This window comes from Panthera tigris, chromosome X (assembly GCF_018350195.1).
Source record: "Panthera tigris isolate Pti1 chromosome X, P.tigris_Pti1_mat1.1, whole genome shotgun sequence".
NCBI lineage: Eukaryota > Metazoa > Chordata > Mammalia > Carnivora > Felidae > Panthera > Panthera tigris.
Window position 1 is genome coordinate 63,532,718 of NC_056677.1, and position 15,000 is coordinate 63,547,717.

Here is a 15,000-nt window from a genome sequence, read left to right on the forward strand (position 1 = left end):
CTTACCACAGAGATAAAAGGGTTAAAAAAAGGATCAGTCAGAGATTAAGAATACAATAAATGAAATTGGAAACAGGCTTGATGCAATGAACAGCAGGCTGGAAGAAGCAGAAGAACAAATTAGTGACCTAGAAAACAAAATAATGGAAAATAATAAGGCTGAACAAAAGTGAGAAAGAAGAATTATGAAACACAAGAACAGACTTTGGGAACTCAGTGACTCCATCAAATATAATAATATTCATATTATAGGAGTCTGAGAAGAAGAACAGAAAGAATGGAGAGCAGAAAAATTATCTGAAGAAATAATAGCAGAAACTTTCTCTAATCGGGGAAAAGAAACAGATATCCAGATGTAAGAGGCACAGGGAACTCCCATGAAAATCAACAAAAGCAGCTCAAAACCAACACATACTGTAATTAAGTTTGCAAAATGTGGTGATAAAGAAAAAAAATCTTAAAAGCTGCAAGATAAAAGAAGTCTATTACTTACAAAGGAAAGCCCATAAGGCTAGCTAGAGATTTGTCAACAGAAATGTAGCAAGCCAGAAGGTGTAGCATAATAAATTCAGCATGCTGAATGCGAAAAATTTAACGGGTAAGAATCTTATCCAGCAAGCCTATCATTCAGAATAGAAGAGATAGAGTTTCCCAGACAACCCAAAACTAAAAGAGCTCATGACCACTAAACCAGCCCCACAAGAAATATTAAGGGAGACTCTTTGAGAAATCAAAATTGACAAGGACAAGAAAGGATCAGACAAAATCTTCAAAAACAATGACAAAACAAGTAAAAAAATGGCAATAAATACAATCTATTAATAATTATTTGAATGTAAATGGGCTAAATGCTCCAATCAAAAGACATAGGGTGACAGAATGGGTAAAACAAACAAACAAACAAACAAAAACTAGACCCATTTATATGTTGCCTATAAGAGACTCATTTAAACCTGAAGACATCTGCAGATTGAATGTAAGTGGGTGGAGAAACATCATGCAAATGGATGTCAAAAGAAAGTCAGAGTAGCAATACTTATATCGTACAAACTAGTCTTTTTTGTTCTTGTTTTGTTTTTATCCTGATTTGGTATCAGAATAATACTGATGTCACGGAATGATTTTGAATGTGTTCCCTCTATTCCCTTATTTGTAAGATTTTGATAAAGATTGTTATCAATTATTTCTTTTAATATTTGTAGAATTCACCAATGAAACCCCGTGGTCTTGGGCTTTTCCATGCTGGGAAATTTTTGATTCCTAATTCAACTTGCATTCTTGTTATTGGTATAAAAAGATTTACTATTTCTTAGATTCAAGATTCATGATTCAATAATGGTAGCTTGTGCATTTTTAGGAATTATCTTGGTTTTTTTTCTAAGTTATCTGATTTGTTAGTATATAATTTTTATTGTAATCTGATCACACTATGTATTTCTGTGGTTATCTGCTGTATTTTTTCTTCCATTTCTTATTTTGATTTTTGAATCTTTTCTGTCTCTCTCTTTTGTTTCAGTTTTTATTTTCTTTTTTAATGTCATTAAAACATTACCAATTTTTTTAATTGGTCATTACGTTCAATGTTATGTTTTTGTTTATTCTGGTCTGTATTTTAGTTATCTCTGTTTTTTCTTTGTTATTTCCTTCTTGTACTAAATTTCAGATAACTTTCTTCTTTTTCTAGTTCCTTGTGGTGTAATGTTTATTTGAATGTCTTTTCTTAATACAAGCATTTGTTTAATGTTTATTTGAATGTTTTTTTCTTAATACAAGCACTTACAGCATAAATTTCATTCTAACATTTGCTTTTGTTTCATCCCATAGATTTTGGAATATTGTGTTTTTCTTTTGTTTTGGAACATATTTTCATTTGATTTTCTTGTGAAAGAGTGTGTTGTTTAATATTTACATATTAAATATTTAATATTTAATTTGTAGATTTTTCAGCTTTATTTTTGATCTTTAGTTTTGTACCATTGTGGTTGGAAAATATAATTGATATGATTTCAGTCTTCTTAAATTGTTAATATTTGCTATGTCTCTTTTTATATGATTTAACCAGGGGATACTTCTGGTTGTACTTGAAAATGTGCATTCTATGGGGCACTTGGGTGGCTTAATTGGTTAAGCATCTGACTTCAGTTCAGGTCATGATCTCGTGGCTCGTGAGTTCAAGCCCCATGTCGGGCTCCGTGCTGACAGCTCAGGGCCTGGAATCTGCTTTGGATTCTCTGTCTCCCTCTCTCTCTCTTCCCTTTCCCTGCCTGTGCTCGCTCTCTCTCAAAAATAAATAAACATTAAAAAAAGAAAATGTGAATTCTATTTTTTTTGATGAAATATTTTATATACCTCTTTTGGAACCATGCATTCTGAAATATGCTTCAAGCAAAACATGTTCTTGTTGAAAAAAACAAAAAAAACCCTTAACTGAGGGTTCTCATTTAAAATAAAGCTCATCAGAGGGGAGGTGGGTGGGAGGATGGGTGAAATAAGTGAAGGGATTAAGAGTACACTTATCATTATGAACACTGATTAATGATGAAAATAATTGTTGCATCACACTATTGTACAGCTGAAACTAATACACCACTGTATGTGAACTATACTGGAATCAAAATTAAAAAATTTAGGATAAAATAAAATAAATGAAAAGAACTGTGAAACACACACACACACACACACACACATACACATGTATATATACATATACACATACATACAATGGAATATTAGCCACAAAACAACGAGTTCTTGTCATTTCAATGAACATAGATGGAACTAGAGGGTATTATGCTAAGTGAAAGAAGTCAATCATAGAAAGACAAATACCATATGATTTCACTCATATGTGGAATCTAAAAAAATATTAACAAACAAAACACAGCAGAAACTGACACATACAGATAACAAACTGATGGTTGATAGTGCGGCATGAGGTGGGCAAATGGGCAAAATAAGTGAATAGGATTAAGAAGTAAAGCCTTTAGGTGATAAAATAAATAAGACACTCTGATGTAATTTACAGCATAAGGAATATAGTCAATAATATTCTAACAACTTTGTATGGTGACAGACGGTGACTAGATTTACTGTGATGACCTTTTCTTAATATATGTAACATTTGAATTACTATGTTGTTTACTTCAAACTAATAAATACTTTATGTTTATTATACTTTAATTTAAAAAGTACGTTAAAAGTGTAGGTCTCATGTGAAATATTTATACCTCCTATACACAATACCCTCCCCCCAAAAAAACAAAGAGGCACAAGGAAACTTTTGGATGTAATGGACATCTACCTATATTTATACCTATCTCTATCTCTCTCTGCCTCTATTTATCTCTATCTTTATATCTCTATATAAAATCTTGATTGCATTGATGGTTTCACAGGTATAAATTGTATAGATTAATTGTGTGCAATTGTATATCAATTTTACTTCAGCAAAACTGTTTAAATAAAGAAATAAAAAAACACTTTATACCTACTGGGATGAATACAATTGAAAAGATAGCCAATTACAAATGCTGATGAAGATGTAGAGATATTGGAACTCTTATACGTTGTTGGTTGTAATGCAAAATGGTGTGGTCACTTTGATATTAAGTTAAAAGGTTTTTCAAAATGGTAAATACAAAGTTACCATGTGGTCCAGCAATTCCACTCCTAGATATACTCTCAAGATAATTGGAAACATGTTTTCACTAAAAGAGCTGTTAGTGAATATTTATATTAGTATTATTCATAATATCCCAAAAGCAGAAACAATCCAAATGTATACCAACTGATGAATGGGTAAGGAAAATGTGGTCTATCCATACAATGGAATATAAAAAATGAAGATAAAAATAATAATATAAAAATAAATAAAATAAAAAGAATGGAATATTGATTCATGCTACAGTGTGGGTGAACTATAAAAATATTATGCTAAGTGAAAGAAGCTAGACATGAAAAACTACCTGTTATACTATTCCATTTATATGAAGTATTCAGAATACGTAACTCTGTAGAGAGTAGATTAGTGATTGCCAGTAAGTGCAAATTAGGTAATGGGGGGTGTCTGCTAATTGGTGCCAGGTTTCTTTTGGGCTGATGTAATTGTTTTGGATTTAGATAGTGGGGATAGTTGCCAAATATTGTGAATATACTAAATATTCACATTGGACGGCATCCTGCTGATCCTTTAGATTCCACCCACATCTGCCTAAATAACCCAGAAAACCACCAGAAGGCTAGCAGAATGGACTCTCCCTCTCCAGAGACAAGCGTAGATAAGAGACTGACCGAAAAGGGTAGGAAGGGTGGAGAGGCGGTGTGTGCTACATGGACTAGTGGGAGGGAGCCAGGGCAATGGAGGGGCAGCCTACCTGGCAAGGTAGAACCCCCGAGTCTGGCTTGCAAAAGCAGAGGGGCCAGACTGCCTGAGTTCTGACAGCCAGTGGGACTTAACATCTGGAATGTTATATTCTTTCTCATTGCCACGTAGTATTCCATTGTGTATATAAACCACAATTTCTTTATCCATTCATCAGTTGGTGGACATTTAGGCTCTTTCCATAGTTTGGCTATTGTTGAAAGTGCTGCCATAAACATTGGGGTAAAAGTGCCCCTATGCATCAGCACTCCTGTATCCCTTGGGTAAATTCCTAGCAGTGCTACTGTTGGGTCATAGGGTAGGTCTGTTTTTAATTTTTTGAGGAACCTCCACACTGTTTTCCAGAGTGGATGCACCAGTCTGCATTCCCGCCAATAGTGCAAGAGGATTCCTGTTTCTCCACATCCTCTCCAGCATCTATAGTCTCCTGAATGAAATATGGCCTTTTGTAGCAACATGGATAGAACTGGAGCATGTTATGCTAAGTGAAATAAGTCAGGCAGAGAAAGACAGATACCATATGTTTTCACTCTTATGTGGATCCTGAGAAACTTAACACAAGACCATGGGGGAGAGGAAGGAAAAAAAAAATAAGAGAGGGAGGGAGCTGTTATGCCCAGAATTCGTGATCCCCAAAGACTACCAGGGAGCCAAGTCTGATGCAAAAGCAAAGAGCCTTTATTCGAGATAGCTCGAGCTCAATCTCCTACCTGCACCGAAGCAGCAGTGAGATACCAGAGAGAGAGAGCAAATTTCAAAAGCACAAAGGTTTTATAGGGATCATGGCCTTAGCCAATTGGCTGGGGAAGGGTTGTGGACTCAGCCATTTGGCTGCCAAAATGTGGTCCCAGATCAGCAATTATCAGCGTCACCTGGAACTTGTTAAAAATGCAAATGTTGGGCCTGGTGGTCACAGACCTACTGAATCAGAAACTCTGGGGGTGGGGCTCAGCAATCTGTGTTTGAACAAGTCTTCCAAGAGATTCTGATGCACCTGAAGTTTAAGAACCACTGTGTCTGAGGATCTCTAACATGTTTGGCCTCAGTGTATACAGAACGTTTCTCACTGGTCACCTATTAACCATTGGCTATCAGCCTTGCTGTGTTATATAAATACCTAGCACCAAACACCATCCCCAGAGACTCTGATTAATTGGTTTGGGGAGGGGTAAAATGCTCCCAGGTCATTCTAAGCCTGGACAGGGTTGAGGGCTCCTGCCTCTGGCCCCTACCTGAGATAAGCCCTCCCTCTTCCACTCACACTTTCCATGCCTCTCACACTCCCCTTCCTCCCACCTCAGACTTCGGAAGAATGCATCAATCGGTAGCCTGCTTTCTTACAAAACATAAGTTACTTAAGGGGAGGAGGCGTGTTCTGAGGTTTGAGCAGGAACTTCTTTCTGCGGCCATGTCGGGGACATAGTCACTAGTCAGCCAGCCTAGGTCTGCTCTTTCAGGAGCCAAACCATAAAAGACTCTTAAAAACTGAGAACAATCTGAGGGTTGATGGAGGGGGTGGCAGGGAGGGGAGGGTGGGTGCAGCGTATTGAGGAGGGCACCTGTTGGGATGAGCACTGGGTATTGTATGGAAACCAATTTGACAACAAATTTCATATTAAAAAAAAATCTGGAAAGTTAAAAGTCAACAGCTCTGCTCTCGAAGAGCTGGGAGGGCAAAAGGACACATGGAGGGAGAGAGGCTGAGCCCCGGGTCGAGAGAGCTCAGCTCGGCAGGGGAACAAAGGCACTGGCAAGTGCCATTTCTCTCTCCCATCCCCTGAGCCAAAATTCCCAAGGAACCAGTTCTGCTCACCAAACTTACTTGTATGGCACAAACATCCACCTCTGTGTTTCTGTGGATCCATCCCTCCGACAGGTCTGCCTCCATCCCTGTGATGCAGGGCCCATCTCGCAGGGGACCACCAAGGACAAAGCTAGCTAAGCCTGCCCCTCCCACCACTGTGGAACTTGTGGATCCACCCCAGCTAAAACGACAGATTCCAATGAAGCAGTACTACAAGCCTGGCAGTGGGCAAGCAGCCCAGAAAGGGGCCACACCACTCCCCAGTGAGTCCTGCCCTGGGAGAAGGGAAGATAAGGTACAGACCAGTCTGAATGTGGCCCCAGCGGTGGGCTGGGGGCAGATATCTGGTCTGACTGTGACCCCACCCACCAACACAAGTTATTCTGGACAATACGGGGGAAGTGCCTTGCAGTTTGGAGCCACCCCAGGGACTATCCAAAAGACGAAACGGAAGAATTCTCCTTAAAAGTAACTCCAGGAAGTAGCGACAGCTAACGAATTGATCAAAAATTATTTCAGAATATAATGGAATAAGAATTTATAATAATAGTTATAAAATTAATCGCTGGGCTTGAAAAAAGTATAGAGGACAGCAGAGAATCTATTGCTACAGAGATCAAGGGACTAAGAAAGAGTCATGAGGAGGTAAAAAGTGCTATAAATGACGTGCAAAATACAATAGAAGTGTCCACAGCACGGATTGAAGGGGCAGAAGAGAGAACAGGTAGATTAGAAGATAAAATTATGTAAAAAGAGGAAGCTGAGAAAAAGAGAGATAAAAAAATCCAGGAGTATGAGAGGAAAATTAGGGAACTAAGTGATGCAATCAAATGAAACAATATCCATATCATAGGAATTCCAAAAGAGGAAGAGAGAAAGGGGCTGAAGGTGTACTTGAACAAATCATAGCTGAGAACTTCCCTGACCTGGGAAAGGAAAAAGGCATTGAAATCCAAGAGGCACAGAAAACTGTCTTCAGACGTGACTTGAATCGATCTTTTGCAAGACATATTATAGTGAAACTGGCAAAATACAAGGATAAAGAGAAAATTCTGAAAGCAGCTAGGGATAAATAGTCTCTAACCTACAAAGGGAGACCAGTAAGTCTAGGGGCAGACCTATGTACTAAAACTTGGCAGGCCAGAAAAAAATGGCAGGAAATCTTCAATGTGATGAACAGAAAATATGCAGCCGAGAATCCTTTATCTGGCATGTCTGTCATTCAGATTAGAAGGAGAGATAAAGGTTTTCCCAAACAAAAACTGAAGGAATTCATCACCACTAAATCAGCACTACAAGAGATCCTAAGGGGGATTCTGTGAGTGAAATGTTGCAAGGGCCAAAAAGTACCAGAGACATCACTACAAGCATGAAACCTACAGACATCACAATGATTCTAAACCCATATCATACAATAATAACACTGAATGTATATGGACTAATTGCTCCCACCAAAAGACATAAGGTATCAGAATGGATAAAAACAAAAACCAAAAACCAAAAAACCAAAAAACAAAAAAACAAGACGCATGTATTTGCTGTCTATAGGAGACTCATTTTAAACCTGAGGACAACTTCAGATTGAAAGTGAGGGGATGGAGAACTATTTATCATGCTACTGGAAGTCAAAATAAAGCTGGAGTAGCCATACTTATATCAGACAAACTAGACTTTAAATTAAAGGCTGGAACAAGAGATGAAGGGCATTATATAATAATTAGAGGGTCTATCCATCAGGAAGAGCTAACAATTATAAATGTCTATGTGCCGAATACGGGAGCCCCCAAATATATAAAACAATTACTCACAAACAGAAGCAACCTTATTGATAAGAATGCTGTAATTGCAGGGGACTTTAATACTCCACTTACAACAATGGATAGATTATCTAGACACACGGTCAATAAAGAAACAAGGGCCTTGAAAGGTACATTGGATCAGATGGACTTGACAGATATATTTAGAACTCTGCATCCCAAAGGAACAGAATATACTTTCTTCTCGAGTGCACATGGAACAATCTCCAAGATAGATCATATACTGGGTCACAAAACAGCCATTAAGAAGTATAAAAGAATTGAGATCATACCATGCACACTTGCAGACCACAATGCTATGAAAATTGAAATCAATCACGAGAAAAAGTCTGGAAAACCTCCAAAAGCATGGAGGTTAAAGAATACCCCCACTAAAGAATGAATGGGTCAACCAGGCAATTAGAGAAGAAATTAAGAAATATATGGAAACAAATGAAAATAAAAATACAACAATCCAAACGCTTTGGGATGCAGCGAAGGCAGTCCTGAGAGGAAAACACATTGCAATCCAGGCCTATCTCAAGAAACAAGAAAAATCCCAAATACAAAATCTAACAGCACACCTAAAGGAAACAGAAGCAGAACAGCAAAGACAGCCTAAACCCAGCAGAAGAAGAGAAATAATAAACATCAGAGCAGAAATAAACAATATAGAATCTAAACAACCTCTAGAGCAGATCAACGAAACCAAGAGTTGGTTTTTTGAAAAAATAAACAAAATTGACAAACCTCTAGCCAGGCTTCTCAAAAAGAAAAGGGAGATGACCCAAATAGATAAAATCATGAATGAAAATGGAATTATTACAACCAATCCACCAGAACTACAAGCAGTTACCAGGGAATACTATGAAAAATTATATGCCAAAAAACTGGACAACCTGGAAGAAATGGACAAATTCCTAAGCACCTACACACTTCCAAACTCAATCAGGAGGAAATAGAAAGCTTGAACAGACCCATAACCAGCGAAGAAATTGAATCAGTTATCAAAAATCTCCCAACAAATAAGAGTCCAGGACCAGATGGCTTCCCAGGGGAGTTCTACCAGACATTTAAAGCAGAGATAATACCTATCCTTCTCAAGTTATTCCAAAAAATAGAAGGGGAAGGAAAACTTCCAGACTCATTCTATGAAGCCAGTATTCCTTTGATTCCTAAACCAGACAGAGACCCAGTAAAAAAAGAGAACTACAGGCCAATATCCCTGATGAATATGCATGCAAAAATTCTCAATAAGATACTAGCAAATCGAATTCAACAGCTTAAAAAAGAATTATTCACTATGATCAAGTGGGATTCATTCCTGGACTGCAAGGCTGGTTCAACATTCGTAAATCAATCAACGTGATACATCACATTAGTAAAACAAAAGATTAGAACCATATGATCCTGTCAATCGATTCAGAAAAGGCATTTGAAAAATTCAGCAAAGTTTTTTAATAAAAACCCTCGAGAAAGTCGGGATAGAAGGAACATACTTAAACATCATAAAAGCCATTTATGAAAAGCACAGCTAAAATCATCCTCAATGGGGAAAAACTGAGAGCTTTTTCCCTGAGATCAGGAACACGACAGGGATGCCCACTCTCACCGCTCTTGTCTAACATATTGTTGGAAGTTCTAGCATCAGCAATCAGACAACAAAAGGAAATCAAAGACATCAAAATTGGCAAAGATGAAGTTAAGCTTTCACTTTTTGCAGATGACATGATATTATACATGGAAAATCCGATAGACTCCACCAAAAGTCTGCTAGAACTGATACATGAATTTAGCAAAGTTGCAGGATACAAAATCAATGTACACAAATCAGTTGCATTCTTATACACTAATAATGAAGCAACAGAAAGACAAATAAAGAAACTGATCTCATTCACAACTGCACCAAGAAGCATAAAATACCTAGGAATAAATCTAACTAAAGATGTAAAAGATCTGTATGCTGAAAACTATAGAAAGCTTATGAAGGAAATTGAAGAAGATATAAAGAATTGGAAAAACATGGATTGGAAGAATAAATATTGTCAAAATGTCAATACTACCCAAAGCTATCTACACATTCACTGCAATCCCAATCAAAATTGCACCAGCATTCTTCTCGAAACTAGAACAAGCCATCCTAAAATTCATATGGAACCACAAAAGGCCCCGAATAGCCAAAGTAATTTTGAAGAAGACCAAAGCAGGAGGCATCACAATCCCAGACGTTAGCCTCTACTACAAAGCTGTCATCATCAAGACAGCATGGTATTGGCACACAAACAGACACATAGACCAAGGGAATAGAATAGAAACCCCAGAACTAGACCCACAAACGTATGGCCAGCTAAACTTTGACAAAGCAGGAAAGAGAATCCACTGGAAAAAAGACAGTCTCTTTAACAAATGGTGCTGGGAGAACTGGACAGCAACATGCAGAAGGTTGAAACTAGACCACTTTCTCACACCATTCACAAAAATAATCTCAAAATAGATAAAGGACCTGAATGTGAGACAGGAAACCATCAAAACCCTAGAGGATAAAGCAGGAAAAGACCACTCTGACCTCAGTCGTAGCAATTTCTTGCTTGACACATCCCCAAAAGCAAGGAAATTAAAACAAAAATGAACTAATGGGTCCTTATGAAGATAAAAAGCTTCTGCACAGCAAAGGAAACAACCAACAAACTAAAAGGCAACCAACAGAATGGGAAAAGATATTTGCAAATGACATATCAGACAAAGGGCTAGTATCCAAAATCTATAAAGAGCTCACCAAACTCCACACCCGAAAAACAAATAACCCAGTGAAGAAATGGGCAGAAAACATGAATAGACACTTCTCTAAAGAAGACATCCGGATGGCCAACAGGTACATGAAAAGATGCTCAACGTCGTTCCTCATCAGGGAAATACAAATCAAAACCACACTCAGAGATCACCTCACGCCAGTCAGAGTGGCCAAAATGAACAAATCAGGAGACTATAGATGCTGGAGAGGATGTGGAGAAACGGGAACCGTCTTGCACTGTTGGTGGGAATGCAAATTGGTGCAGCCGCTCTGGAAAACAATGTGGAGGTTCCTCAAAAATTAAAAGTAGACCTACCCTATGACACAGTAGTAGCACTGCTAGGTATTTACCCAAGGGATACAGGAGTACAGGTGCCTAGGGGAACTTGTACCCCAATATTTATAGCAGCACTCTCAACAATAGCCAAATTATGGAAAGAGCCTAAATGTCTATCAACTGATGAATGGATAAAGAAATTGTGGTTTATATACACAATGGAATACTGCGTGGCAATGAGAAAGAATGAAATATGGCCCTTTGTACCAACATGGATGGAACTGGAGAGTGTTATGCTAAGTGAAATAAGCCATACAGAGAAAGACAGATACCATATGTTTTCACTCTTATGTGGATCCTGAGAAACTTAACAGAAACCCATGGGGGACGTGTAGGAAAAAAAAAAGAGGTTAGAGTGGGAGAGAGCTAAATCTTAAGGGACTCTTAAAAACTGAGAACAAACTGAGAGTTGATGGAGGGTGGAAGGGAGGGGAGGGTGGGTGATGGGTATTGAGGAGGGCAGCTGTTGGGATGAGCACTGGGTGTTGTGTGGAAACCAATTTCACAATCAATTTCATATATTGAAAACAAAAACAAAAACAAAACTGTAGAGCAGATCAATGAAATGAAGAGTTGGCATTTTGAAAAAATAAACAAAATTGATAAACCTCTAGCCAGGCTTTTCAAAAAGAAAAGGGAGATGACCCAAATAGATAAAATCATGAATGAAAATAGAATTACTACAACCAATCTCTCAGAAATACAAGGAATTATCAGGGAATACAATGAAGAATTAATGCTAACAAACTGGACAACCTGGAAGAAATGGACAAATTCCTAAGCACCCACACACTTCCAAAACTCAAACAGGAAGAAATAGAAAACTCAAACAGACCCATAACCAGAGAGGAAATTGAATCAGTTATCAAAAATCTCCCAACAAAGAAGAGTTCAGGACCAGAAGGCTCTCCTGGGGAATTCTATCAGACATTTAAAGCAGAGATAATACCTATCCTTCTCAAACTGTTCCAAAAAATAGAACGGGAAGGAAAACTTCCAGACTCATTCTATGAAGCCAGCATTACTTTTATTCCTAAACCAGACAGAGACCCAGTAAAAAAAGAGAACTACAGGCCAACTTCCCTGATGAATATGCATGCAAAAATTCTCAATGAGATACTGAAAATCGAATTCAACAGCTTATAAAATGAATTATTCACGATGATCAAATGGGATTCATTCCTGGGCTGCAAGGCTGGTTCAACATTCACAAATCAATCAATGTGATACATGACAGTAATAAAAGAAAAGAAAAGAACCGTATGATCCTGTCAATCGATGCAGAAAAAGCATGTGATAAAATTCAGCATACTTTCCTAATAAAAACCCTCGAGAAAGGCGGGATAGAAGGAACATACTTAAATCTCATAAAAGCCATTTATGAAAAGCCCACAGCTAACATCATCCTCAATGGGGAAAAACTGAGAGTTTTCTCCTTGAGATCAGGAGCACGACTGGAATGTCCACTCTCACCGCTGTTGTTTAACATAGTGGTGGAAGGTCTAGCATCAGCAATCAGACAACAAAAGGAAATCAAAGACATCAAAATTGGCAGGGATGAAGTCAAGCTTTCACTTTTTCAGGTGACATATTATGCATAGAAAACCCATAGACTCGACCAAAAGTCTCCTAGAGCTGATACATGAATTCAGCAAAGTCTCAGGATACAAAATCAATGTACAGAAATCAGTTGCATTCCTATATACTAATAATGAAGCAACAGAAGGAGAAATAAAGAAACTGATCCCATTCACAATTGCAGCAAGAATCATAAAATACCTAGGAACAAACCTAACCAAAGATGTACAAGATCCGTATGCTTAAAACTATAGAAAGCTTATGAAGGAAATTGAAGAAGTTATAAAGAAATGGAAAAACATGCTGTGCTTATGGATTGAGGAATAAATTTTGTTAAAATGTCAATACTACCTAAAGCAATCTACATATTCAATGCAATCTCAATTGAAATTGCACCAGCATACTTCTCGAAGCTAGAACAAGCAATCCTAAAATGTGTGGAACCACAAAAGACCCTAAATAGCCAAAGTAATTTTGAAGAAGAAGACCAAAGCGGGAGGAATCACAATCCCAGACTTTAGCCTCTACTACAAAGTTGTAATCATCAAGACAGTATGGTATTGGCGCAAAAACAGATACATAGACCAATGGAATAGAATAGAGAACCCAGAATCGGACCCACAAATATATGGCCAACTAATCTTTGACAAAGCAGGAAAGAATATCCAATGGAAAAAAGACAGTGTCTTTAACCAATGGTGCTGGGAGAACTGAACAGCAACATGAAGAAGGATGAACCTAGACCACTTTCTTACACCACACACAAAAATAATCTGAAAATGGATGGAAGACCTGAATGTGAGACAGGAAACCATTCAAACCTTAGAGGAGAAAGCAGGAAAAAACCACTCTGACCTCAGCCGCAGCAATTTCTTACTTGACACATCCCCAAAGGCAAGGGAATTAAAACAAAAATGAAGTGTTGGGACCTCATGAAGATAAAAAGCTTCTGCACTGCAAAGGAAACAATCAACAAAACTAAAAGGCAACCAACAGAATGGGAAAAGATATTTCCCAATGACATATCGGACAAAGGGCTAGTATCCAAAATCTATAAAGAACTCACCAAACTCCACACCCGAAAAACAAATAATCCACTGAAGAAATGGGCAGAAAACATGAATAGACACTTCTCTAAAGAAGACATCCAGATGGCCAACAGGCACATGAAAAGATGCTCAACGTCGCTCCTCATCAGGGAAATACAAATCAAAACCACACTCCGATACCACCTCACGCCAGAGTGGCTAAAATGAATAAATCAGGAGACTATAGATGCTGGAGAGGATGTGGAGAAACGGAAACACTCTTGCACTGTTGGTGGGAATGCAAACTGGTGCAGCTGCTCTGGAAAACAGTGTGGAGGTTCCTCAAAAAATTAAAAATAGTCCTACCCTATGACACGGCAGTAGCACTGCTAGGAATTTACTCAAGGGATACAGGAGTACTGATGCATAGGGGTACTTGTACCCCAAATGTTTATAGCAGCACTCTCAACAATAGGTAAATTATGGAAAGAGCCTAAATGTCCATCAACTGATGAATGGATAAAGAAATTGTGGTTTATATACACAATGGAATACTGCGTGGCAATGAGAAAGAACGAAATCTGGCCTTTTGTAGCAATGTCGATGGGACTGGAGAGTGTTAGGCTAAGTGAAATAAGTGAGGCAGAGAAAGACAGATACCATTGTTTTCACTCTTATGTGCATCCTGAGAAACTAAACAGAATACCATGGGGGAGGGGAAGGAAAAAAAGTTAGAGAGGGAAGGAGGCAAACCATAAGAGACTCTAAATAAAGGAGAACAAATTGAGTGTTGATGTGGGGTGGGCGGAAGGGGTAATTGGGTGATGGACATTGAGGAGGGCACCTGTTGGGATTAGCACTGGGTGTTGTTGGAAACCAATTTGACAATAAATTTCATATTAAAAAGTAAAAAAAAAGCCTAATATAAAAATAATAAAATATTTGTTAATTTATGTAACTTTTCTAATGTAATTTCATTAACACGTATTCTTTAGGGAAAAGCATTAAAATTTTACTCCTATTGGAATTATTTATTATTTTAATATAATTATTTAAGTTTAGGAGGTAAGCAATAATAGATCAGGTTGCTACATTTGCTCTCCAAAACTTTGTGCCACCAAATTTAAATGTGTAATATTTATTATTCCTTTTATATCATTTTATTTTGCAATTTCATTAAGATTTCATTTTCAATACAAGATAGGCAGGTATTGTTTTGGCTTTAGCATTTCTCTTCATTTTCAGTAAGTTTTTGTAAAATTAACACTCCCTATGGCTCAGTAATT